The sequence below is a fragment of the Pseudophryne corroboree genome, chromosome 1 (assembly GCF_028390025.1).
Source record: "Pseudophryne corroboree isolate aPseCor3 chromosome 1, aPseCor3.hap2, whole genome shotgun sequence".
NCBI classification, from domain to species: domain Eukaryota; kingdom Metazoa; phylum Chordata; class Amphibia; order Anura; family Myobatrachidae; genus Pseudophryne; species Pseudophryne corroboree.
This window is the reverse complement of record NC_086444.1, coordinates 781,221,299-781,248,427: the sequence shown is the minus strand read 5'-3', so window position 1 is coordinate 781,248,427 and position 27,129 is coordinate 781,221,299. Positions and strand designations below refer to the sequence as shown.

Genomic DNA, 27,129 nt, shown 5'->3' with positions numbered 1-27,129 from the left:
CAGTCCATACGGACGGAGGTGTCCACAACAGGCAGCAGTATAATGAGTCAGACAAACTCATTACACGCTGCCCACTGCTGCGCCGCATGCCCTCGATGGAGGAAGCCTAGATGCGGTCCCCAGCGGCAGCGAGGGAGAAGGGTGATCACATCATCCTTCAACCCAGCACCTCACAATCAGCTGGGGATCTGCAGTAGCTTCATCTCTCTCTTCCTCTCCCTCTCTGACAGCACAGCAGCCCCTCTGGGTCCCATGTAGCTCTGCCCCCCTGCTCACAGTTAACTCGGCCTCTCCTGATTAAAAAGAAAATAAGAGCCTGACCTGCTGCTCAGATGCGAGGAGGGGACGGGCGGTAGGTCCTCTGTGAGTGCACTACACAGTCAAAATTAACTCGGACTCCTCACAACAGTGTGGACTGCTGGCGACGTCAGACACCAATTTGGGTGTGCTTGCCGCACTACCTGCCCATCAAGCCCAACATGGTGCCATGGTGCCAGCCCCGCCCACTATACGGATTCCATTTTGTATTAGGAATCCTATAACAGCATTCCGACATCCCTCCCTATGACGCTGCCATCCGTACACTGCCGCTCTCATACATCCGTACACCGCCGCTCTTATACATCCGCACACTGCCGCTCTCACACAACTGTACACTGCTGCTCTCATACATCCGCACACTGCCGCTCTCATACATCCGCACACTGCCGCTCTCATACATCCGCACACTGCCGCTCTCATACATCCGCACACTGCCGCTCACATCTATACACACGTATGTACATGTTTATGTATGTATAATACACTGATAGAGTACATTATATTTATGAATTAATTGCTTCCCGATTCTGCAGCAGCATCATCAGTACCACCAGTGTTACTCACAGTCACTTCACACTGACTGCTGCACAACACATCACTTAATTTCCGGGCCACCCGCCACCTGGTGAAGAGACATGGGAGATGAAGGACCAGCAGTGCCACGTTGAGCGGAAGTATTGTGAATTAGTTACCCACACACTCCTTGTGACACCTGCTCCCCGTCTGCCCTCCCACCCGCCGCCTGCCGTCCGGAACCCGCACTGACAAGTAAGTCTCAGCAGAATGTGTCTGCCGGCGGCTCCCAGTCCCCCCTAGAGGAACACTGCCAGTGGTGTTGCGGCCGCGGCACACTAGGACTGAGAGACCGCAGCGGGAGGAAAGCACAGGTGGGCGGGAGGAGAGCATGGGCGGACATCACCACGTCACATTGCAAGGTGACGCCAGTCCCCCCAGTGAGGCCGCCGACGAATGCACTCAGCATAGTATTAGCAGCAGGCAGAGGGGGGGGGCGGGCGCAGCGGTGGTGGGAGGTACAGAAATGAGCTGCAGGCTAGGCTCCACCGATCCCACACTCAGCGATCACTGTGCTACAGCAAGCGTGGCATGCAGCGGTGCTGGACATTAGGGAGTGCATGTGCGCACCAGGCACCCCCTGTACGCACGCCTATGCGTTACCACCCCCCATATGCCACACTACATCACTATGCTATAGCCCTCCCATATGCTGCACTTCATAATTACACTATACCCCCCATACAACATACTACATCACCACACTACACTACACTACTCACAATAAAATTAAAACATCCCAGTTCCTAATTCTTAATGAGCTCACGTGAGTTCTCTCCCCAACGGAGCTCCAGACCAAGTAACAATGAAGACATGAGCAGCGTGTAGGGGGCAGGCCTGGTCCACTTGTCAGGAGAGAGCAGTCACTGGAGGGTAAGAAGGAAGCGGGGCCTAGTCCTACAGATGGGAGAGAGCACAGACAGTAGAGAGCAAGGTACAGGGGTAGAAGGGGACGGCTGATGTGAAGAAGGGGGCCGGCCTATTCTTACAGGCTTGCAAAATTCGACATTTGACAAATTCGACTCTTCTGCAATGGTACAAATGCGGCAATTCGACAAAAGTATATTCAATTGAAGTTTGTAAATTCGACAACAGTGCTTTTAAACAGTAAATTCGTCATTTTCAATCCGCCACACTTTGCTGGCGGAATCTAATAAAAAAATGTAAAAACATGTTTTTTTTGCTGTTTTTTTTTTTTGGTAATAGCATATCTATTTATATTAGAAGGGATTAGGTCAGGCATTCCCAACCACGGTCCTCAAGGCACACCAACAGTGCATGTTTTAGTGATATCCAGGCTTCAGCACAGGTGACTTAATTATTAGCTCAGTTATTTTGATTTAACCATCTGTGCTGCAGCCTGGATATCACTAAAACCTGCACTGTTTGTGTGCATTGAGGACTGCGGTTGGGAATGCCTGGATTAGGTACTTGGTTTGTCTTTTTTGGAGGCACAAGTATTATTTATGTATTTTTTAAAAGATTATTATTTTTTTGTTTTTTTTTAAATGGAATGTGAAAAACCCGGAAAAAAAAATTGCGTGGTGTCCCCCCTCCAAAGCATAACCAGCCTCGGGCTCTTCGAGCTGGTCCTGGTTCTAAAATTCCGGGGAAAAAACGGACAGGGGATCCCCCGTATTTTTAAAACCAGCACCGGGCTCTGCGCCTGGTGCTGGCGAAAAAATACGGGGGACAAAAAGAGTAGGGGTCCCCCGTACTTTTTACACCAGCATCGGGCTCCACTAGCTGGACAGATAATGCCACAGCCGGGGGTCACTTTTATACAGTGCCCTGCGGCCGTGGCATTAAATATCCAACTAGTCACCCCTAGCCGGGGTACCCTGGGGGAGTGGGGACCCCTTCAATCAAGGGGTCCCCCCCCAGCCACCCAAGGGCCAGGGGTGAAGCCCGAGGCTGTCCCCCCATCCAAGGGCTGCGGATGGGAGGCTGATAGCCTTGAGAAAATTGAAAGAATATTGTTTTTTTCCAGTAGTACTACAAGTCCCAGCAAGCCTCCCCCGCAAGCTGGTACTTGGAGAACCACAAGTACCAGCATGCGGGAGAAACACGGGCCTGCTGGTACCTGTAGTTCTACTGGAAAAAAAATACCCAAATAAAAACAGGACACAGACACCGTGAAAGTATAACTTTATTTCACACCTGCCGACACACACATACTTACCTATGTTGACACGAAGCAGTCGGTCCTCTTCTCCAAGTAGAATCCACGGGTACCTGAAAATAAAAGATAATTATACTCACCTGATCCAGGTTCCAGATTAAATCCACGTACTTGGCAAAACAACAAACCGAACACCCGGACCAGACGGACTGAAAGGGGACCCATGTTTACACATGGGACCCCTTTCCACGAATGCAGACATCCGAATCTCGCGAGAATCCGACAGCGGGATGATGACGTTCGGGCGCGCTCGGGTTAGCCGAGCAAGGCGGGAAGGTTCGAACCTGCCTCGGACCCGTGTAAAATGGGTGAAGTTCGGGGGGGTTCGGATTCCGACGAACCGAACCCACTCATCACTAGTATGTATGTGTGTGTCAGGTGCCGTGCGCGTACGTACGTGTCAGTGCGTGCACGTACGTGTGTGTCAGGTGCCGTGCGTGTACGTACGTGTGTGTCAGGTGTCGTACGTGTACGTGTGTCAGGTGGCGCGTACCTACATGTGTGTATGTCAGGTGCTGTGCATGTGTGTACGTACACGCGTGTATGTGTCAGGTGCCGTACGTGTGTGTGTGTGTGTGTGCCAGGAGCCGCGCGTGTACATGTGTGTGGGTGTCAGGAGCCGCGCGTATACATACATGTGTGTGTCAGGAGCCACGCGTGTGTGTGTCAGGAGCCACGCGTGTGCATACGTGTGTGTGTGTGTCAGGTGCCACACGTGTACGTACGTACGTACGTGTGTGTCAGGTGCCGCGCGTGTACGTGTGTCAAGTGCCGCACGTGTACGTGTGTGTGTGTCAAGTGCCGCGTGTGTACGTACGTATGTGTGTGCCTGGAGCCGCGCGTGTACATACATGTGTGTGTGTATGTCAGGTGCTGTACGTGTATGTGTGTGTCTCAGGTGCTGCACGTGTATGTGTGTGCATCTCAGGTGCTGCATTTGTATGCGTCAGCTGCCACGTGGGTGTCAGGTATTGAGCGTGTATGTGTTTGTGTCAGGTGTCGCATCTGTATGTGTGTGACTGTCAGGTGCTGCGCGTGTATGTGTGTGTCAGGTGCTGCATGTATATATGTGTGTGTTAGGTGCTGTTCATGTATGTGGGAGTGGCAGGTGCTGCATGTGTATATATGTGTGAGTGGCAGGTGCTGCGTGTGTATACGAGTGTGTGTGAGGTGCTGCGAGTGTATGTGTGTGTGTTAGGTGCTCTGAGTGTATATGATTGTGTGTCAGGTGCTGTGCGTGTGTGCGTTAAATGCCACATGTATATATGTGTGACAGGTGCTGCGTGTGTGTGTGTCAGGTGCTGCATGTCTGTATGTGTGTGGGTGTGTCAGGTGCTGCATTTCTGTGTGTGTGGGTGTGTCAGGTGCTGCATGTCTGTGTGTGTGGGTGTGTGTGTCTGTCAGGTGCTGCATGTGTGTGTCAGGTGCTGCATGTCTGCGTGTGTGTGTCAGGCGCTGCATGTCTGCGTGTGTGTGTCAGGCGCTGCATGTCTGCGTGTGTGTGTCAGGCGCTGCATGTCTGCGTGTGTGTCAGGCGCTGTGTGTGTGTGTGTCAGGTGCTGCGTGTGTGTGTGTGTGTCAGGTGCTGCGTATGTGTGTGTCAGGTGCTGCGTGTGTGTCAAGTGCTGCGTGTGTGCGTGTGTGTCAGGTGCTGCGTGTGTGCGTGTGTGTCAGGTACTGCGTGTCTGCGTGTGTCAGGTGCTGCGTGTCTGCGTGTGTGTGTGTCAGGTGCTGCGTGTCTGCGTGTGTGTGTGTCAGGTGCTGCGTGTCTGCGTGTGTGTGTGTCAGGTGCTGCGTGTCTGCGTGTGTGTGTGTCAGGTGCTGCGTGTCTGCGTGTGTGGGGAGGGGGGAGGCCGGACACACAGCAGGGCATGGAGGTTATCTGCTGCTGAGAGCCAGGTTAGTGGACGGGCGGACGGACAGAGGACTACTACGGAGGGGGAGGCAGCAGAATGCACGGAGCCCAGGGGTTGCACAACAAGGGGAGAAGAGATGGCGGCAGTCATATACTTAGCATGGCTATGGCAATCTTCTCCAGCCCGCTGAGGCTTAGGTAAGGGGACTGGCTTCTTCCGTGGCGCGGCTCCGGCGATCTCCTCCCGCTGATGCTCCAGTAAGATGACCCGGCTTTCTCCGTGGCGCGGCTCCGGCTATCTCCTCCCGCTGACGCTCTGTAAGGGGACCCAGCTTCCTCTGTGTGACGGCTCCGTCGATCTCCTCCCACCGCGCTCCAGTAAGGTTCCCTCCGTCGCTCACGTCCCGGCGATCTCCTCTATTGTCGCTGCTTGTAGCTCCCTCCTTCTCGTCCTCCCGCCGCCTGCAGCTCTCCTCGTCATGCACGAGACACTGCTTCCCGCGCTCTCCTCGTACCCAACTGTCTGCCAGTACACAGCGCGTGAGGCTACTACAGCCTTCTACCATTATGCCACCAATGACAGAGCCCGATGTACAGCGTCATCCATCTTCCTACACCCAGTTTGCTGAAGCTCATCTGTGTTCACCCCCTGCTGGCGGCCACTGCGCAGCCGCAACAAATTGAAAAGCCCTATCTTTATAATGGGGCATATTTTACTTAATTAAAAAAAAATTATAACTTTCTGAAAAACCACAACCCCAAAAGGCACTACACTGGGACAAGATCTATCTAATAAAACAAACCCCAAGTCTTAATTTGTCCTCTATCCTCAGTTATGCCTTCCCCAAAAAAATCTCATTCACTCTATGGGAAAACGTCAAAAAGCCACAGAGGAAATCGCAGAAAAAAACTGACAGTTGGAAATTTAGGTTACTCCCAATTCCTCACTTTTTACTATTTTGCCCTGAAATTTGGCATGCAGCACCGGGTGACGATTCTACGCGCCCATGCCAAATTTCAGCTCAGTACGTCCAGTCACTTTTGAGGTGTAGCCCCTCAAACACCATGCCCCCATCTCAGAAATTCCCTATGGGAGAATTCCGTTTGTTCGATTCAGCCTTAATATAAGGACACGACCGTGCCCTTATAATAAAAAAGCGAATCAGAGGGCGCTAAGAGATCATAGGATATTGCTGAAATTAACCAACAGATTTACATAAAATACTTTAAAACATTGGCTTAAAAATGTATTCACAAAATTCATAAAACCAATTCATTTCATAATAATGCAATGACAGTTTTTAAGACATACACTTCTCAGACTGACTAACAGTCTGGATACATTTCCTTGTTGTCATGAATTCAACGTATACCCATTAGGTGAATCAGATGAACCCAACGTGTTTCGTCCCGTGGGACTTCATCAGGGGTACTAGATCAACATATGTCTGAGTTAAACAACTCTAGATAAAATCTTTAGTGGATCAATAAGGCCTTAAATGGTTAGACCCGTGATCTAAAATAGACCGATACCTCGTGCTATAATGAGCACACTAATTGTTAATAAATGGCGCCAAGTCTTCAATATAGAATTTATAATGATGGAGTGCAGAGGTACAAGTGCTCCTCACACAGTCCGATGTGTACTACACATTGGACTGTGTCAGGAGCACTCGTTATAAATTTTTATTTTTCACATTCTTCCCACCATGACATTCACCATTGACTACAGCAGCAGCACTACATCCTGACGACGGGACTATGAAAGGTCCCGAAACGAGCCATTGAGAGACAGGCAGGGTGCCAATTTATTCATGCTGTGACCAACTGTTTTTTTTTTCATGCTTATTACAGCTCTAATTTTTTCATAATTATCGGAGTGACGTGCAGTTCCCCTTATCAGCAACTGTGGAACTATTGTAATATAGCACGAGCACCCTACACTACCATTTTTTATGGGAGTGCCGGATTATTCAAAGGTATATATATATATATATATATATATATATATATAAAGCAGCATAGGACTGGCACTCTGCAATCATTCAAACTTAGCCGGTGCCTTCACATATACAGATTCAGTGTTCTGCCGTGAAGCGTTCCTGTCCAGAAGTCCTGTGGCTTTGTCTGTGCCTGATCGAGTATCTGGCTTCTTGGTGTCCACCGGTCTGTCGTTTGGGATTCTGCCTGTCCTCCGGTTCTGTGAGCCTGTGTCTGCTACATTGGGGGTTCCTGTCCGTTTGTACCAGTTTCGTGAGTAGTGGCTTTGCCGCGTCCGTCGGCCTAGCCCGCTGTATTCTTTAGTTATATTTGTTACTGGTGTTTTGCAGAGGGTTCTGCATATGCTGTCACCGCCGGTGCACAACACTATTGTGTCGGCGTGTGGACAGCATTTCCTTTGTTGTTCTTTTCCTTTAGCGGCGTGCCACACATATATTTAGTTTTAGGGTTGTTAGTAGCCCCTAGCCTTCTGTTTGCTTTAGTTAGAGGTCCCCTTGTTATTATCCTGTCTCGGTTCACGCCTTGTCTCACTCTAAGACCTGGGGGCATCGGAGTTGGGCAGACCTAATCCGCCCTTCAAACGCGGCTGCCGTGGGCCCAAGAAACCATAGTCACGCAGGTGTGAACTGACCACACGGGTGAAACAATGGAGGTAGGCTGCTAGGGGCTATTTCCGCACCACACCTTATTTCAGCGTCACATTCTGGTGCTCTGGACTCACTACGCAACATCTCTCTTGTGCTGAGCACCAGGAACGTAACACACACATTTTGTTTTTATATAATTTTTATTGTGTATTACCTTTTTCATTTAGATGTTATTAATATTTTCTGAACCTACTTGCGGGTAATGTATGTAAAACTGTCATCTGAAGTTTTCTGTAGACACAAATTATCTTAGATGATTAATACCATCTGTGTCAAATTACGATGGGGTATTTAAGTAGCTAAGTGACGTTTGACAAGCCAGCCTCCTGACGAAGTGTCCACGAAACGCGTTGGGGCAGAGCTTGCCAGACGTGTGTGCTTTTTCTCACTCGGCTTTCATCTCCCTGTGTCCGTCGCGAGTGGCCAGACGGGTTCTGATTGCCGGCGCGGTGCATGGTCCTGGCGTCTGCACACAGTGGTGGAGGTTTGCCTGGTGGATGATTTTATGTTTATAAACTGGCCCAAAGAGTGGGTCTAATTTGGTACGGGAATATTCTTACCTGTGATATGTCTGTTTTAATGATGCATTCATAAAATAAAAATGATCTGCACTATGGGCGCATTCTCCTAAATTCTTTTTCCAGATATATATATATATAAATATATATTAATCTAATTACATTGTCCTGTAAGCTGCTGGCGTAGTGTGAGGTCCTGGCTCCCAGTGCAGTACAGCCCTTATCTGTAGGCAGAGATTGGAGCTTTTATTCTGCATACATCATGTGGTAACCAGTCCACACAAGTGAGAACTTCGCACCGAGTCTCATTCATTTAATGTGGATTCTATGTCACAGTGATCTGATGTGCTAATGTGGATCCTTTGCCAAAGGGATTTTATCTGATTTAAATAAAAGTGATTTGCACTATGTGCGCCCCCTTCTTCTGTTACTGTATTTAGACTATCTCACTCCAGGAGTCTGGAATCTCTACAGGAGGGGTGCAGCGGTTTTTGAAAGGCTATAAACCAGTGCTATATCCCAGAGCTTTTGATGACCTTGAGGATTACTTTCCATCTTTTAACCACTTAACTGACAATTTATTTCGCCGAAAAACGCTCCGAAATTGTCAGTTTTTTATGAGTGAATTAAGTGTAGAACATGACTTTAACCCTATCCCAAATGATTTTAGTTAAAAAAAAAACATTGCGACCATTGGAACATCGGGAACATTGCGACTATCGCAGCTTTCATTTTGAAAGCCGGGACAGCCTGCAGGTATGCAGGGGGGCGTTTGGGGCCAGCAAGGGAGGGTTTATTTACACTCCCCAGCGGCTGCCATTGTCTGCAGCCGCTGGAGGAGGGGGATCCTGCCGTGCTGACCGATCAGCAGTGATCTGCAGCACGGCAGACACACGGGGAGAGTGCAGGGAGGCAGAGGGACCTTCCGGTCGCTCTGACAGCATCAGCGGAGGGAAGTTTCTCTTTCCTGCCAGTGCTAACACAGTCTATCTGACTGGTCGTATCCTGTGCGACTAGGTCAAATAGAGCACTTGCAGGCAGATGCGACCATGCCAGGCAAGTGGTTAAGTGTAAATTGAACATTGACCAGCACACCTGTACACCATTTCGTTGACTGTGTTGTGTGTGTATATATATACATATATATATATATATATATGTGTGTGTGTGTGTGTGTGTGTGTGTGTGTGTGTGTATATATATATATATATATATATATAAATATATTATAAGTGAGAAGTATTATAAGCACATTTTTATAGACTGGTTCAATTATATATATATATATATATATATATATATATATTTATATATATATACACACACATATATATATAAGTATACTTTAGAAAAAATGAGCTATTTTTAGCATACTCCTTTTGTTTTAAAAAATAAATTTAGAGCTGGAACTAAAAGAACATTGATGGCCTAGGGCTAAACTCTCCAGTAAAAGCTAATGGAAAATAGATAGTACTTCACATACCTGACCTACAGTAGAAAATAATAGCTTGTTTAGTATGGGCACATTTATTAGAAAACTGAAAGGGGAAGGAACTTTTACAAACACAATTTGATTGGTCATTCTAATGACTGCTTTGTTACTAAGGTAAAATATCCACTGGCCTTTGGTAGTGTGTGCTTTTTACTTCTCACAAACATAAGATAGATAGATAGATAGATAGATATATATATATATATATATATATATATATATATATAATGAGTATACGAAGGGCAATCACCAAACTTCAGTTTAAATGCAAAGAGTCCAACATTTTTTATTGTATGTAGTCACTATATAGTATTGGATATATCAGTGGAAGTGACGTCAGGTCTAGTCACAGCTGACAGAATGGGGAATTGGTTGCTATATATTAATGTGCAGCATGGCTTGTTGCCTTGACAGGGGTGACGTCACTTCCGGTGACGTCCCACATCATTTGGTGGTGGGAACACCTGTGCAGGTATAAAGGTGACTATGGTATTGGTATATGGGGTATGTTGGAGTGGTTGCCATGAGGATATGCTGTAAAGTCTAGTGAAAGGCCACTGAGGATGGGCCTGAAGTCTCATGGGACTGGAGATGCAACTGAAAGGTCCTCATTTACTTGTGGTATGGTATCATTGTCACTGTTAGACGTGGCGGACTGGAGGCTCTGTGCTTCCCTTCTTTTACGCCAGTTGCATCTCCAGTCCCTTTAGGGACCCCATCAATGACTTTAACCGAAAAAGAAAAAGGCAGGCGAGGACGCCCACCCGTAGGGGCGGGCAATGCAAAAGGCGCCAGAGGGTACTCAACAAGAAAAAATCGGTAATTTACAACCTGTCGGACAGGACCCTAACGCCACATGAGGTGGCAGTACTGGAAAAGGGTCTCTCATTTATACCCACCACTAAATTTGATGAGTTCACGTGGCAGATCGAGACCCATCGCTTTGCTAGAAAACTCAGATTGCAAGAATTTTTCCAAGCTCAATCTACCATCCCTCAACCTTCGCAACAACCGTCGGTACAAAAAGAGTTCATCAGGTCTCAATCCATGTCATCATTTGATCCTCCATCCACAAATTCATCCATTAAAACCTATATACGCCTCATGGAGGAATCTGTCTCTAAGTATGAGAAAGCCAACAGCAAGATTAACTACAATCTGTCCAGAGCAGAATTCAAAGCCCTTAAAGACCTGGGGTCGTATAAGGACATCATTATCCGCCCTGCCGACAAGGGGGGCGGTATTGTTATCGTCAACTTGAACGACTATCTATCGAAGGCGCAACGGCAACTGTCGGATACCGAAGTCTATGAGGAACTACCTCACGACCCCTCCATCATTTACAAACAAGAGCTCGATGATATCCTAAGGAAGGCATACCACGATGGGCTTATTGGAGTGGACTTGCGGAAAGCTCTCACCAAGGACTTTCCGGTGGTCCCAGTGTTCTTTACTGTCCCAAAAATACACAAGAATTTGGAGCAGCCACCCGGACGCCCAATCATCTCGGCTAGAGACTCCATCTATCAACCTATCTCAGTATTTTTGGACAAAATTCTCCAACCTATGATAGTGAGACAGAAACACTTTATTAAAGACACTACAAGCTTCCTGCAACTGTTGACTTCAATCCAATCAGTTCCCGCAAACACGCTCTCATGTGTGATAGATGTCAATAGCCTTTACACGAGCATCCCCCATATAGAGGGCCTGACAGCGATGGAGGCATTCCTCAAGGCGGAAGAAATGGATGGTCTGGATCATTCTCTATTTATTCAACTACTCAAATTGACCCTCACTAGAAATTATTTCTTGTTTGATGGACACTTCTTTAGACAAAGGACCGGGTGTGCGATGGGGAGCAACGTCTCCCCTTCGTTCGCCAATGTTTTTATGTTCAAAGAGGAAGAGACGGTCTTCTTTCAGGATCCGACGATAGCCAAACATATACTCCTATACACCCGATATATAGACGACCTGTTTCTCCTTTGGACAGGACCGCAAGACGACTTCGAACACCTGATGACCACTGCCAACGCACGGGATTCCCCGATCAAGTACACTTATCAAACCAGCAAGGAAAGGATCAACTATTTGGACGTCTGTGTGTCTATTACCGGCACTACAATATCAACTGGTCTGTATGTTAAACCAATGGACCAAAACACCATCTTAAGGGCCAATAGCCACCATCCAAGGGGCCTCATTAGGGGACTTCCAAGGTCCCAAATGATCCGTGTTTCCAGGATAACCAGTGACAGATCAACCATAGAAGGTGAACTCGACAAACTAGTTGACAAATTTGTACAACGGGGCTATGATCGGAAACTGCTTCTACAACACAAGAACGAAGTACTCCAACTACCAAGAAACAGCCTAATGAGTACTAGAACCAAATCTCAAGAAAATACCATACCGTTTGTGACTAGGTACAACACTGTAAGTCCCGTTATTCCCCGGGCCTCCAGAGCATTGTGGCCTATAGTTGCCACTGACAAGTCCCTGCCTGTATTCAAGGATCGGCGCCCCATGACCTGTTACACCAGGGGTCGCAATATTAAGGACATAATAGTCCACACCGATGTCACTGGTTTCAAACAACATACTCAACGACCGAAAGGGTTTCTATCTAGATTGCCGGGTTGCTATAAGTGCCCGAAATGTACCACGTGTGGACACATGATGACAGGTCCTACATTTAAACATCCACACAAGGACACAACACTGAGGATCCAACATGTATTGTCTTGCACGTCCTCGTATATCATCTATTTAATTGTATGTCCATGCAATCTATACTACGTTGGTAAATCCATTAGGACAGCCAGAGAAAGGATGGCTCTCCATCGGTCTGCTATAAAACAGGCATTACTGGGGAAGTCTTCTGACCAACCAGTCGCGAGGCATTTCGCGGAAAAGGGACACTCTATGAATGATTTTAAACATATCTTGATCGACCATGTGCCTAGAACCTTGCGGGGTGGAGACAGAGAAAGAAAGTTATTGCGCATAGAGGCCAAATGGATTTTCAGACTTGACACCATCAGTCCCAAAGGGCTGAATGAAATGATGCCTTGGAATCTGTTTCTGCACAAGTGAAAGAATCCACCGTGGAATAATCCTTACTAGAACTTCTAGCTCCAGAACCCCTTTCATAGCTCTGCTTACCATAGGATCACTAACCTCTCTAGCTCGTGGCATGCCGCTTAACTTTTAACTTTTAAGATTTAGGTGCATATGTGACTTTAATTCTGCATGACCCCTTCCAGCTACCTGGCATTTCCCTACCTCTGATCCCTGGGTCATTGCTTATTTGACTTATTCTTCTTTAATCCACATCTCACGATCTATTCACCATTAGCATCACTCACCATGCATGGCAGGCTTGGCCCACAGTCCCTTACCTCCAGAGCTGTCCCTCATCCCTCTCACGTCGTCCCTTATTCCCTGCATCTACACTTATGAGAGCTATATTTTATCCCTGTCACTACATTACCCTGTACCATCAAGGTACCTACACGTCTGTATATACAGCGTGCTTTACACTGCTCGTATGTACCATTATGATATTGCTTTAATGCATTCTGATACACAGCCGTGGAGCAACACTGACACTACATGTTTTTACACTGTTTTAGTCCGTAATACTGGGGCCCGACAATTATGTCCTCCAAGCCTTGCCAACTTGCTGATGAGTGGTCTTTCTTCTTTTTTCTAGTATTGTTTACTGCTACACGTCACCTGGAGCGCCGGCGTCACCCGGTCTCCATGGCTCTGACTGACGCCGCGTGATGACGTCGACGGAAGATGCCGGGAACAGCCGGGACGATCGGGCGGCGCCGCACGCACCAGCACCTGGGGCTTTCTTCTTCACGGGTATAAAGGTATGTCTATCTCTTTCTTTTTTGTTACTCACCTTGACAAAGGGACCTGCGCGTCCCGAAACGTTGGAAACTTGGAGTGATTTTTAATACACTTGATTCTTTAAGACCCTGAGTGCCGCTGACTGCTTTATTGCTTCTTGATATATATATATATATATATATATATATATATATTCATATATATAAAAGAAACAATTCCCAATTGCGCTCGAGAATAACGCAAGCAGCTCCTCTAGATGAACCCTCTGTTAGCAAAGGTTCAGATACAATATAAACAAAGCGAATCAGAGGGTGCTAAGAGATCATAGGATATTGCTGAAATTAACCAACAGATTTATAAAAAATACTTTAAAACATTGGCTTAAAAATGTATTCACAAAATTCATAAAACCAATTCATTTCATAATAATGCAATGACAGTTTTTCAGACATACACTTCTCAGACTGACTAACAGTCTGGATACATTTCCTTGTTGTCATGAATTCAACGTATACCCATTAGGTGAATCAGATGAAGAACCCAACGTGTTTCGTCCCGTGGGACTTCATCAGGGGTACTAGATCAACATATGTCTGAGTTAAACAACTCTAGATAAAATCTTTAGTGGATCAATAAGGCCTTAAATGGTTAGACCCGTGATCTAAAATAGACCGATACCTCGTTCTATAATGAGCACACTAATTGTTAATAAATGGCGCCAAGTCTTCAATATAGAATTTATAACGATGGAGCGCAGAGGTACAAGTGCTCCTCACACAGTCCAATGTGTACTACACATTGGACTGTGTCAGGAGCATTCGTTATAAATTTTTATTTTTCACATTCTTCCCACCATGACATTCACCATTGACTACAGCAGCAGCACTACATCCTGACGACGGGACTATGAAAGGTCCCGAAACGAGCCATTGAGAGACAGGCAGGGTGCCAATTTATTCATGCTGTGACCAACTGATTTTTTTTTCATGCTTATTACAGCTCTAATTTTTTCATAATTATCGGAGTGACGTGCAGTTCCCCTTATCAGCAACAGTGGAACTATTGTAATATAGCACGAGCACCCTACACTTCCATTTTTTATGGGAGTGCCGGATTATTCAAAGGTACATATATATATATATATATATATATATATATATATATATATAAAAAGCAGCATAGGACTGGCACTCTGCAATCATTCAAACTTAGCCGGTGCCTTCACATATACAAACGTATCAAATATATAGATTCCAGGTGCGTCACTCGGCGTTAATAAAGACATTAGAAATAACCACTATGGTTTAATGTCTTTATTAACGCCGATTGACGCACCTGGAATCTATATACATATATATATATATATATATATATATATATAGTTTTGCAGTATGTCCGGCACTCCCATGTGATGTATTACCTTGACCCGGTGCCCTTACTGTATGGATCAATGTAGACAGGCAAAGGTACGGCACTCGTGGCTCAGGATAAGCAAATGAAATAGGCGACCACCATGTCAGCAAACAACGTTTCAATCTATTCAGATTTTCATCAGGTTACAATACAAACAGTGAATGTTCTTACCTTTTAAAGCATCCCAGCACCAAGTGAACGCCGCTCGGCGCGGGTCTTCGTCCAGTGGGCGGCGCCATCCGATGACGTCAACACGTCCCGTTCACCAATGTGCCCGATGAACTCCTCCCTTCACCTGGCACCGGACGGCCGCTGTGCTGGCACATCGTGAAGGCGCCCTCACTCCTGGATTCCCCCCGGCGGCGACGCAGTCTGATGACGTCATCACGCTTCCGCGTGATGCACGTCCACCCACAATGTCTCCATGACAAGCTGGAGACATTACTGTGTAAACCGAAGAAGGAAAACAAAACAAACAGATACATAACCATCTACCATGACACATGATCACTATAGAATAATGAGTGAGGCCATACTCTCTGATAATAGCATATTGATGGGAGCGACCTAGTTATAATTTAATGCACCATGTCCATCAACCAAGAATCTACGGGGATAATTTCAAATGATGGAAGGTGTGTCCAAAATGGGACGGTCGGTTATAACCTCCCAAACAAACAAAGGAACAATAAAAGAGAGAGAATTTTAGGCCACAATCATTATTCATCAATAACCTTATATAACTGTAAATTCATAATAATGCCCCAAACGACAGTTTATCGTTAAGACCCCGGGGTGCCATTGCTCCCAATCGAATAATCCATTCCGCTTCCTTTTTCAGTAGGAGTGTCCCTCTGTCGCCCCCTCTCCTAGATAGTGGAACATGGTCTATCATGCGATATCTTAAGCTAGCTAATGTATGTCTAGCGACCAAAAAGTGTTTGGCGACCGGTTGATCACTCTCTCCGCTTTCTAGCGCCAATTTAATGGAGGATCGATGTACCGCCATGCGTTCTTTGAACTTCCGTTGTGTTTTTCCCACATACGTGAGTCCACAGGGGCAAATAATCTGATAAACCACAAAACTGCTCTCGCACGTTAAATGATCTTTTATGACATATTTCTTGCCACTATGTGGATGACAAAACGTGTCTCCCACTAAAAGATATTTGCAGGTGGTACATGCACACCGCGTGCATCCTCTTATCGTCCTGGAAAAAACATCTTTGACCATAGGTCTAGGTGTCGAAATATCATTTTTGACAAGAATATCTTTTAAATTCTTTGATCTAGTATAACATGGCATGAGGCTCGTATCAGTTAATGTAAGTTCTTTATCAGATTGTACCATTTTCCACAAATTTTTGGAGATCCTGTTGATATTGGGCGAGTGTACATTAAAATTGTTAACCCACGGTATTCTCTTTTCAGTACTCTTTCTATTGGATTTCAGTAAGAGAGTGTCCCGATCTAATGCTAGCACCTGCTGCTTGGTAGACTGAAGATTATCATTATTATAGCCCCGAACCAGAAACTTGTCAATCAGTTGATCCAATTGAAGAATGGCCGTCTCTTTATTACTGTTGATCCTCCAAATCCTCAACATTTGGGAATACGGAAGTCCCAATTTCAAACTTCTTGAGTGGCAACTATTGTAATGTAATAGAGTGTTTCTATCCGTCGGTTTAGTATATACCGACGTGCTCAGGTTTCCCTCCTGTAACGTAATCAACACATCTAGAAATGGTAACGAAGTTTGACTCGTGTTGAGAGTGAATTTTACAACTGATCCTGAGGAATTGTGCTTATTAATGATCCCCACCAATTCTTCCTCACTCCCCGTCCAGATCATAAACAGATCGTCGATAAAACGGGTGTAAAATATAATTTTGGAAGCAATTTCAGACTTTGTGAAAAACACCTGTTCCTCACATTTGAACATATACAGATTAGCTAGTGCTGGGGCCACAGATGACCCCATTGTACACCCGCTTATCTGTAAGTAAAATTTATTGTCAAATAAGAAATAATTCAATTCCAATATTAATCGTAATAATCATGCGGAATTATGGTATATAGACTGGTAACATCCAAGGATACCAGCCAAGATTCCGCATGAGGAGGGTATCAGGATTGTAGATGGGTTTTTAAGTACTGAGAGTGAGTTTGACAATAAACAAAGGAATGTGCTATGCAAATTATTACGATTAATATTGGAATTGAATTATTTCTTATTTGACAATAAATTTTACTTACAGATAAGCTGGTGTGCAATGGGGTCATCTGTGGCCCCAGCACTAACTTATCTGTATATGTTCAAATGTGAGGAACAGGTGTTTTTCACAAAGTCTGAAATTGCTTCCAAAATTATATTTTACACCCGTTGTATCGACGATCTGTTTATGATCTGGACGGGGAGTGAGGAAGAATTGGTGGGGATCATTAATAAGCACAATTCCTCAGGATCAGTTGTAAAATTCACTCTCAACACGAGTCAAACTTCGTTACCATTTCTAGATGTGTTGATTACGTTACAGGAGGGAAACCTGAGCACGTCGGTATATACTAAACCGACGGATAGAAACACTCTATTACATTACAATAGTTGCCACTCAAGAAGTTTGAAATTGGGACTTCCGTATTCCCAAATGTTGAGGATTTGGAGGATCAACAGTAATAAAGAGACGGCCATTCTTCAATTGGATCAACTGATTGACAAGTTTCTGGTTCGGGGCTATAATAATGATAATCTTCAGTCTACCAAGCAGCAGGTGCTAGCATTAGATCGGGACACTCTCTTACTGAAATCCAATAGAAAGAGTACTGAAAAGAGAATACCGTGGGTTAACAATTTTAATGTACACTCGCCCAATATCAACAGGATCTCCAAAAATTTGTGGAAAATGGTACAATCTGATAAAGAACTTACATTAACTGATACGAGCCTCATGCCATGTTATACTAGATCAAAGAATTTAAAAGATATTCTTGTCAAAAATGATATTTCGACACCTAGACCTATGGTCAAAGATGTTTTTTCCAGGACGATAAGAGGATGCACGCGGTGTGCATGTACCACCTGCAAATATCTTTTAGTGGGAGACACGTTTTGTCATCCACATAGTGGCAAGAAATATGTCATAAAAGATCATTTAACGTGCGAGAGCAGTTTTGTGGTTTATCAGATTATTTGCCCCTGTGGACTCACGTATGTGGGAAAAACACAACGGAAGTTCAAAGAACGCATGGCGGTACATCGATCCTCCATTAAATTGGCGCTAGAAAGCGGAGAGAGTGATCAACCGGTCGCCAAACACTTTTTGGTCGCTAGACATACATTAGCTAGCTTAAGATATCGCATGATAGACCATGTTCCACTATCTAGGAGAGGGGGCGACAGAGGGACACTCCTACTGAAAAAGGAAGCGGAATGGATTATTCGATTGGGAGCAATGGCACCCCGGGGTCTTAACGATAAACTGTCGTTTGGGGCATTATTATGAATTTACAGTTATATAAGGTTATTGATGAATAATGATTGTGGCCTAAAATTCTCTCTCTTTTATTGTTCCTTTGTTTGTTTGGGAGGTTATAACCGACCGTCCCATTTTGGACACACCTTCCATCATTTGAAATTATCCCCGTAGATTCTTGGTTGATGGACATGGTGCATTAAATTATAACTAGGTCGCTCCCATCAATATGCTATTATCAGAGAGTATGGCCTCACTCATTATTCTATAGTGATCATGTGTCATGGTAGATGGTTATGTATCTGTTTGTTTTGTTTTCCTTCTTCGGTTTACACAGTAATGTCTCCAGCTTGTCATGGAGACATTGTGGGTGGACGTGCATCACGCGGAAGCGTGATGACGTCATCAGACTGCGTCGCCGCCGGGGGGAATCCAGGAGTGAGGGCGCCTTCACGATGTGCCAGCACAGCGGCCGTCCGGTGCCAGGTGAAGGGAGGAGTTCATCGGGCACATTGGTGAACGGGACGTGTTGACGTCATCGGATGGCGCCGCCCACTGGACGAAGACCCGCGCCGAGCGGCGTTCACTTGGTGCTGGGATGCTTTAAAAGGTAAGAACATTCACTGTGTGTATTGTAACCTGATGAAAATCTGAATAGATTGAAACGTTGTTTGCTGACATGGTGGTCGCCTATTTCATTTGCTTATCCTGAGCCACGAGTGCCGTACCTTTGCCTGTCTATATATATATATATATATATATATATATATATATATATATATATATATAAAACGATGCACCAGTCCGGCACTCACGAAAACATTCAGAGAATAGAGCTGGTGCCCTCACAGCAAGGAGTATATAGACAGCATACAGGTGCGGCTCTCAGCTGTCAAAGAAGACTCCAAAAGCTTGTTTTAATATCAACGTTTCAGTGCTTTTTATTCCGCAATATCATCAGGATACACAAAGACAATACATGCAATCTTACCTTATAAATACTTGCACCCATGTGAGAGAGCCGGGTTCGAGCGTCCCGCCGGAGACCCCGAATAGTGTCGGTTCCAAAATGACGTCATCCCCTAAAGGACGTTGCTGTGAACCATCACCATGGTAACATCTAAATACAAATGCAAAAGTGGCAATACAGTACATTGTGTTCAAAAGAACTATCAGTACTACAAAGTAGAAAAAAGATCCATCACAAACATCAGACATGAATATCTATTAATTGACAATGCATTATTGATAGTAATATAATAAATACATTAAAAAACAAGAGAGACTAAAGTTTTAATTTAATCCACGAGGACTCACAACTCCCAATCGATGAATCCATTGCGCTTCTCTTTGTAGAAGCAACCTATTACGATTGCCACCCCTTTGTGGCTTAGATACAAAATAAATCATTCTGTATCGGAATGAGGCAAAGCTATGGCTTTTCTCAGCAAAATGACATGCTACTGGGTAGTCCAATTTACCATTACACATTAGCACTGCCCTAATGGTGGAACGATGCATTGTCATATGTTCCTTGAATTGACACTGCGTTTTTCCTATATAGGACAACCCGCATGGACACAAATTTTGATAAATCACATATGATGACTCACAGGTTAGATGGTAATTGATCGTATATTTCTTACCCGAATGGGGATGGGATAAAGTGTCCCCTATTAGTTAAAAGTTACAAATCGTACAATTTAAAACATCCATTCTTTTTTGTAGATAAAAAATGTGTACTTGTTGATTTATCATAATTGGTAATGTCAGTTCTCACTAAAAAATCACGAAGGTTGCAGCCAAATTGAATTTAGGAGAACAGACATTATATTGCCTCACCCACGGTTTCAGAAGGATCAATTCGGATACTAATAAGGCCATTGAACAAATTGATACCCTTATAGTTAAATTATTAACTAGGGGTTATGCCCAGAAACGCCTCATAGACACTAAGAATAGAGTTTTGCTAATGAACCGTGAGTATTTACTCAATAAACAGATTGAACCCCCTCAAACTGCAAAATTACCGTGGGTGAGGCAATATAATGTCTGTTCTCCTTAATTCAACCTGGCTGCTAAGAATAATTGGAACATATTAAAAACTGATGAATCCCTACCTTTTGGAAACACGGATTTAATGCTGTGTTTTACCGGGTCTGGGACTCCAGGTCGACAACAAAAAGGTCGACACACCTTAGGTCAACGTCAATTGGTCGACACACCTTAGGTCGACATGGACAATAGGTCGACGTTGACAAAAGGTCGACAGGAACAAGGTCGACATGGAAAAAGGTCAACATGGGTTTTTTATGTTTTTTTGGTGTCGTTTTCTTCGTAGAGTGACCGGGAACCCCAATTAGTGCACCGCATCCCCTCGCATGGCTCGCTCCACTTGCCATGATTTGGGCATGGTGCCTTCGCTTCGCTCGGCACAGATTACCGTTCCAATCGTAGTACACGTGGATCGTTAAGTATGAAAAGGTTCCAAAAAAGAAAAAAATTGTGAAAAACTCATGTCGACCTTTTTCCATGTCAACCTTGTTCATGTTGACCTTTTGTCCATGTCGACCTAAGGTGTGTTGACCAATTGGCGTTGACCTAAGGTGTGTCGACCTTTATGTTGTCGACCTGGAGTCCGGATACCGTTTTAACAGGGGGCGCAACCTTCGTGATTTTTTTAGTGAGAACTGACATTACCAATTATGATAAATCAACAAGTACACATTTTTTATCTACAAAAAGAATGGATGTTTAAGATGTGGTTGTACAACTTGTAACTTTTAACCAATAGGGGACACGTTTTCCCATCCCCATTCGGGTAAGAAATATACGATCAATCACCATCTAGCCTTTGTGTCATCATATGTGATTTATCAAATTTTGTGCCCATGCGGGTTGTCCTAGATAGGAAAAACGCAGTGTAAATTCAAGGAACGTATGACAATGCACCGTTCCACCATTAGGGCAGCGCTAATGGGTAATGGTAAATTGGACCACCCAGTAGCACGTCATATTGTTGAGAAAAGCCATAGCTTAGCCTCATTCCGATACAGAATGATTGATTTCTCACATGGGTGCAAGTATTTATAAGGTAAAATTGTATGTATTGTCTTTGTGTATCCTGCTGATAGTGCGGAATAAAAATCACTGAAACGTTGATATTATAACAAGCTTTTGGAATCTTCTTTGACTGCTGAGTGCCGCACCTTTATGTTGTGTGTGTGTGTGTGTGTGTGTGTGTGTGTGTGTGTGTGTGTGTATGTATGTATGTATGTATGTATGTATGTATGTGTATGTGTATATATATATATATAAATATTATATAGATGAGAGAATATAAGCATTTTTTTTTAGACTACTTCAATTATAAATAAGGAAAAATTATATAAAAGGTGATATTTTAACAAAAAAAAGTACATTTAGAGGTGGAACTACAAGAACAATAATGATCTATGGCTAAACTTGCCAGTAAAAGCTGGGGGGAAAAACTGAAAAGTTTCAGACAATTTTCATGATAATCCAATGACACAAAAGGTTTCCATTCATTTTCAATAGAAGTTGGAAAAATGTAAAAGATTTTTGCAGAAAAAAAGATAAATTTAAAAAAACGTACATACTTTTAGACGATACTTAAAAAATGCGAAAAGTATAATAACATTGAAATTGATCTATTTTTTAACGCAAATAACTGTTGATACATCAGCCTCATAGACTTTTTAGCATTACAGTGAGGCAACAGATATTTCAAGAAAGACCCAGTTTTATTACAGAGGTGGAATATTCTTAATCCGTACAGTGTATCTTCTTTTAGCACATAAGCATAAATATAAGTTCCTAGCTAACATTTGCCTAGACCAACAGAACAGATAACAGCCAAGGCCAGACCAAACTACAGAAGTTAGTGGTTAAGCTCTATGCTATAACAATTTGACTCACAGGCAAATTCAAGAGGAAAAAGACTAGTCTTACTACAACACATTAACCACTACTATATCAAAGTGAGCAATATATTGGGGTGGCACTCATTATACCTGCTGTTGGGATCCCCGCACTCAGCATACCGGCGCCAGGTTCCCGACCGCCGGTATAGCAACAACTTTTCTCACTCTCGGGGTGTCCACGACACCCCTGGAGGGAGAATAAATAGCACCATGCCCGCAGCATGGCGAGCGCAGTGAGCTGGCAAGGGGCTCTTTTGCGCTCACCCCGCTGCCAGCATTCCGGCTGTCTGGATCCTGGCACTGGTATGCTGGGCACTGGGATCCCGACGGCCGGCAATTCGTAGTACACCCATATATTTATATGTACTGTCGCCTATACATACTGCAAAGAACCCTATTGCAGTGAAGTACAAACAAATATCTTGTCAAAATAAAGGATTCCATCTAATAATCCTGATTCATACCTGCAAAAGCATCTACATAGGACCTATATGTGCACCATCGAACTGGCAAAAACATTGCAGTAAGAACTACTGTATACAGTATACAACAGGGAATTTCTATTTACTGTATAGTCAGGACTTAGGGTAATAAGGCACAAGAGGTATTTGCCGTTACCCTGCAAATATATATGAATGTATTGCTATGAATTGTTTACCTTGGATTTCTACTGTATGTATGATGGCAGACAGGGGCGTAGGTAGTAAAGACCCAATTATATAAGTAACAATGTTAAGGTGCTTTAGTGGATATACAAAATTCCTATTATGTGACCGTTTAAAAGAAAAGAAGGATCTAGCAAAGAACGCTCAGCACACATCTCTCCCCCCGCTCAGCACACAGCGCGATGTGTGCTGAGCAAGGGTGGGGGGGGGATGCTCACTTCACCCAGTGGTGAAGTGAGCAATCTGACTGGATTGTGCCTGCATGCAGGTTAATCTAGAGTCAGCGATAGTGACATGCGGGGCCATGCATCGCTATCGCTATGGGGCATACACACAGAGAGATGTGTGCTTCTTTTTTAAGCAATCTAGTCAAATTGCTTAGAATTTAAGTACACATCGCTACGTGTATACCCCCCTTTACTGTTACTACTGTATATGTGAACAATGTGTTTCTTGCTTGAATATCTTACTAGTAAAACACACTTACACACTGACACATACTTACCTACATCCCATGCCGCCATTCACATCCCCTTCTCCAGTAGAATCCACTAGGGTACCTGTAAAAAAATAAAAAATAAACTCACCAACAATCCGGCGGAGATCGGTCCTCTTTGTTCCAAGTAGGAATCCACAGGGTAAACAAATAAAAATAAAACTAAGCAAACCGGTCCTCGCAACTAAAGGGGATACATGTTTACACATGAATCCCATTTTCCCGAATGCCAGGTCCCCTTGTGACTCCTGTCACTGGAGTACCCAGCAGCCAGTCATGGAGCACCACGTCATAGTGTTCTCCTGATTGGCTGTGCGCTTCTGGCCTGTCAATCAGGCCGGGAGTGCATAGGCAATAATGGAGGTTCGCGATCTTTCATTATACCCAATGGGGGTAACATTGCAGTCTGCGGTAAACAGCAAGGTTAATTGTGGTCACCCACAAGAGTGTCAGGTGCTGTGTGTGTACGTACATGTTTGTATGTGTGTGTGAGGTGTCGCGCATGTACATGCATGTGGTGCCGCCTTACATGTGTGAGGTGCCGCGTGCAGTGGCGCACCCAGGGGGGGTTTCCGAGCACCCAGAAACCCCCCTCCACTAAAAAAAAAACAATTTTTTTTTTTTTTTTTTTGCTGCATGATTATTATTAATGGCTGTCTAGCGTCCTCTGCAGCCTGCTGTCTTCCTGGTGGCACTTGTAAGTGCAGTAAAAGTTTACTTTATTTTAATTATAGTACATATATATCCATGTGCATACATATATACACATGTATATACATACATACATATAAACACACACACATATGATATATACATGTGTATATATACGTGTACTGTATGTGTGTGTGTGTGTGTGTGTATATATATATATATATATATGTATGCATGTTTAATATGCTATGTGTATGTGTTTATGAATGTGTGTATATATATATGTGTAGATATGTATTATATAGATAGATAGATAGATAGATACCCTTGTAGTAGCCGGCACTCGGAAGGCCTCCGTGGGCTTTCTGGCTCAGGTGCCATCCTATGAGGTTTCCACCTCCATCACTATCCCATGTAAAGAAGGCTGCACTCAGAGACTTGAAGGTGCAAAAGAATATTTAGTAAACAAGCTGCAGAGTTTGTAAACAAGGGGCTGCGCGCCCCGAGACGTTGATGTAACTCTGCAGCTTGTTTACTAAATATTCTTTTGCACCTTCAAGTCTCTGAGTGCCGCCTTCTTTACATGGGATATATATATATATATATATATATATATACATACACACACAGACACACTAGTTTTACAGACCCAGCATATACTGGGTCACCTCAGTCCCCACCCCCGTGATTGGCTCCACCCAGTTCTGGAAACCCCCCCATGCAAATCCTGCATTTGCCACTGGCGTGCGCATGTGTCAGGTGCCACGCGTGTATGTGTCAGGTGCCGTGCGTGTGTATGTGTGTGTTAAATGCTATGTGCGTGTATATATGTGTGTGATGCTGCGCATGAATGTGTGTTTGTCTGATGCTGCACCTGTATGTGTGTGTATCTGATGCTGCGCATGTATGTGTGTGTGTCTGATGCTGTGCATGTATGTGTGTGTGTCTGATGCTGTGCATGTATGTGTGTATGTGTCTGATGCTGTGCGTGTATGTGTGTGTGTCTGTTGCTGAGTGTGTGTGTATGTGTGTGTGTCTGTTGCTGCGTGTGTATGTGTGTGTGTCTGTTGCTGCGTGTGTATGTGTGTGTGTCTGATGCTGCGCATGTATGTGTGTTTGTCTGATGCTGCGCATGTATGTGTGTGTGTCTGATGCTGCGCATGTATGTGTGTGTGTCTGATGCTGCGCATGTATGTGTGTGTGTCTGATGCTGCACGTGTATGTGTATTTGTCTGATGCTGTGCATGTATGTGTGTGTCTGATGCTGTGCATGTATGTGTGTGTCTGATGCTGCACGTGTATGTGTGTTTGTCTGATGCTGAGCGTGTATGTGTGTGTCTGATGCTGCGCATGTATGTGTGTGTCAGGTGCTGCGTGTGTATGCCAGTGTATGTATAGATGTCAGTGTGCGTATGCCGGTTTATGAATAGGTGTCAGCGTGCGTATGACGGTGTATGTATAAGTGCCAGCATGCATATGCCGGTGAATGTATAGGTGCTGGCATGCGTATTCCAGTGTATGTATAGGTGTCAGCGTGCATTTGCTGGTGTATGTATAGGTGTCAGCATGCATATGCCAGTGTATGCATAGGTGTCAGCGTGTGTATTGCGGTGTATGTACATGTGTCAGCATGTGTATGTTGGTGTATGTGTAGGTGTCAGCGTGTGTATGTCGGTGTATGTATTGGTGTCAGCATGTGTATGCTGGTGTATGTAGTGGTGTCAGCGTGCGTATGTCGGTGTATGCATAGGTGTCAGCGTGTGTATTGCGGTGTAAGTACATGTGTCAGCGTAGGTATGTTGATGTATGTGTAGGTGTCAGCGTGTGTATGTCGGTGTATGTATTGGTGTCAGCGTGTGTATGCTGGTGTATGTAGTGGTGTCAGCGTGCGTATGTCGGTGTATGCATAGGTGTCAGTGTGTGTATTGCAGTGTATGTACATGTGTCAGCGTGTGTATGTTGGTGTATGTGTAGGTGTCAGCGTGCGTATGTCGGTGCATGTACAGGTGTCAGTGTATGTATAGGTGTCAGCATGTATATGTAAACATGAAAATAAGTAGGTATATAATATAACACATCAACATGTGTAAGGGAGGTATCATACTCATCAGGACCAAGGGGGTCATTCCGAGTTGATCGCTCGCTAGCAACTTTTTGCTGTGCTGCGATCAGATAGTTGCCGCCTATGGGGGAGTGTATTTTCGCTTTGCAAGTGTGCAAACGCTTTTGCAGCTGACGGCACAAAAAAGTTTGTTTCAGTTTCTGGGTAGCTCTGAACTTACTCAGCCGCTGCGATCATTTCAGACTTTTTGGTCCCGGAATTGACGTCAGACACCCGCCCTGCAAACTCTTGGACACGCCTGCGTTTTTCCAAACACTCCCAGAAAACGGTCAGTGGACATCCATAAACGCCCTCGTTCTGTCAATCACCTTGCGATTGGCTGTGCGAATGGATTCTTCATTAAATCCATCACACAGCAACGATTCTCTTTGTATCTGTATGACGCACCTGCGCAATGCGGTGTATACCCATGTGCAGTTTTACTGAGTTTCAACCTGATCGCAGCACAGCAAAAAGTTGCTAGCGAGCGATCAACTCGGAATGACCCACCGAATCGTTAAGAATCTCCCAGCACAGTATTCAATGGTGCAAGTTCCCAATGTAAAGGAAAGCTTGAGTAGTAAGTCTTCAGGATAATATATCATCCACTTTATCACTCCACCAATAATATGGGCATATAAAAGACAAGAATATAGTACAAAGGGGGTCATTCCAAGTTGATCACTCGCTAGCAGTTTTTAGCAGCCGTGCAAACGCATAGTCGCCGCCCACGGGGGAGTGTATTTTCACTTTGCAGGAGTGCAAACACCTGTGCAGCAGAGCGCCTGCAAACACAGTTTGTGCAAAACAAGACCAGCCCTGTAGTTACTTATCCTGTGCGATGATTGCTGCGACGAGTGACACGGTAATGACATCAGATACCTGCCCAGCAAACGCCTGGCCACGCCTGCGTTTTTCCAAACACTCCCAGAA

The 27,129-nt window shown here is 44.6% G+C and overlaps 1 long non-coding RNA gene across 2 annotated transcripts in view; it reads right to left on the bottom strand.

Moving 5' to 3' along the window:
• The window catches only part of LOC134910218 (uncharacterized), a 179,280-nt gene that overhangs the window by 102,999 nt on the left and 49,152 nt on the right, over window positions 1–27,129 (bottom strand). For both annotated transcript variants that reach the window (XR_010176147.1, XR_010176148.1), the window contains exon 2: window positions 19,331–19,459. This is a non-coding gene — a long non-coding RNA (uncharacterized LOC134910218). The remainder of the gene's footprint in view (window positions 1–19,330; window positions 19,460–27,129) is intronic.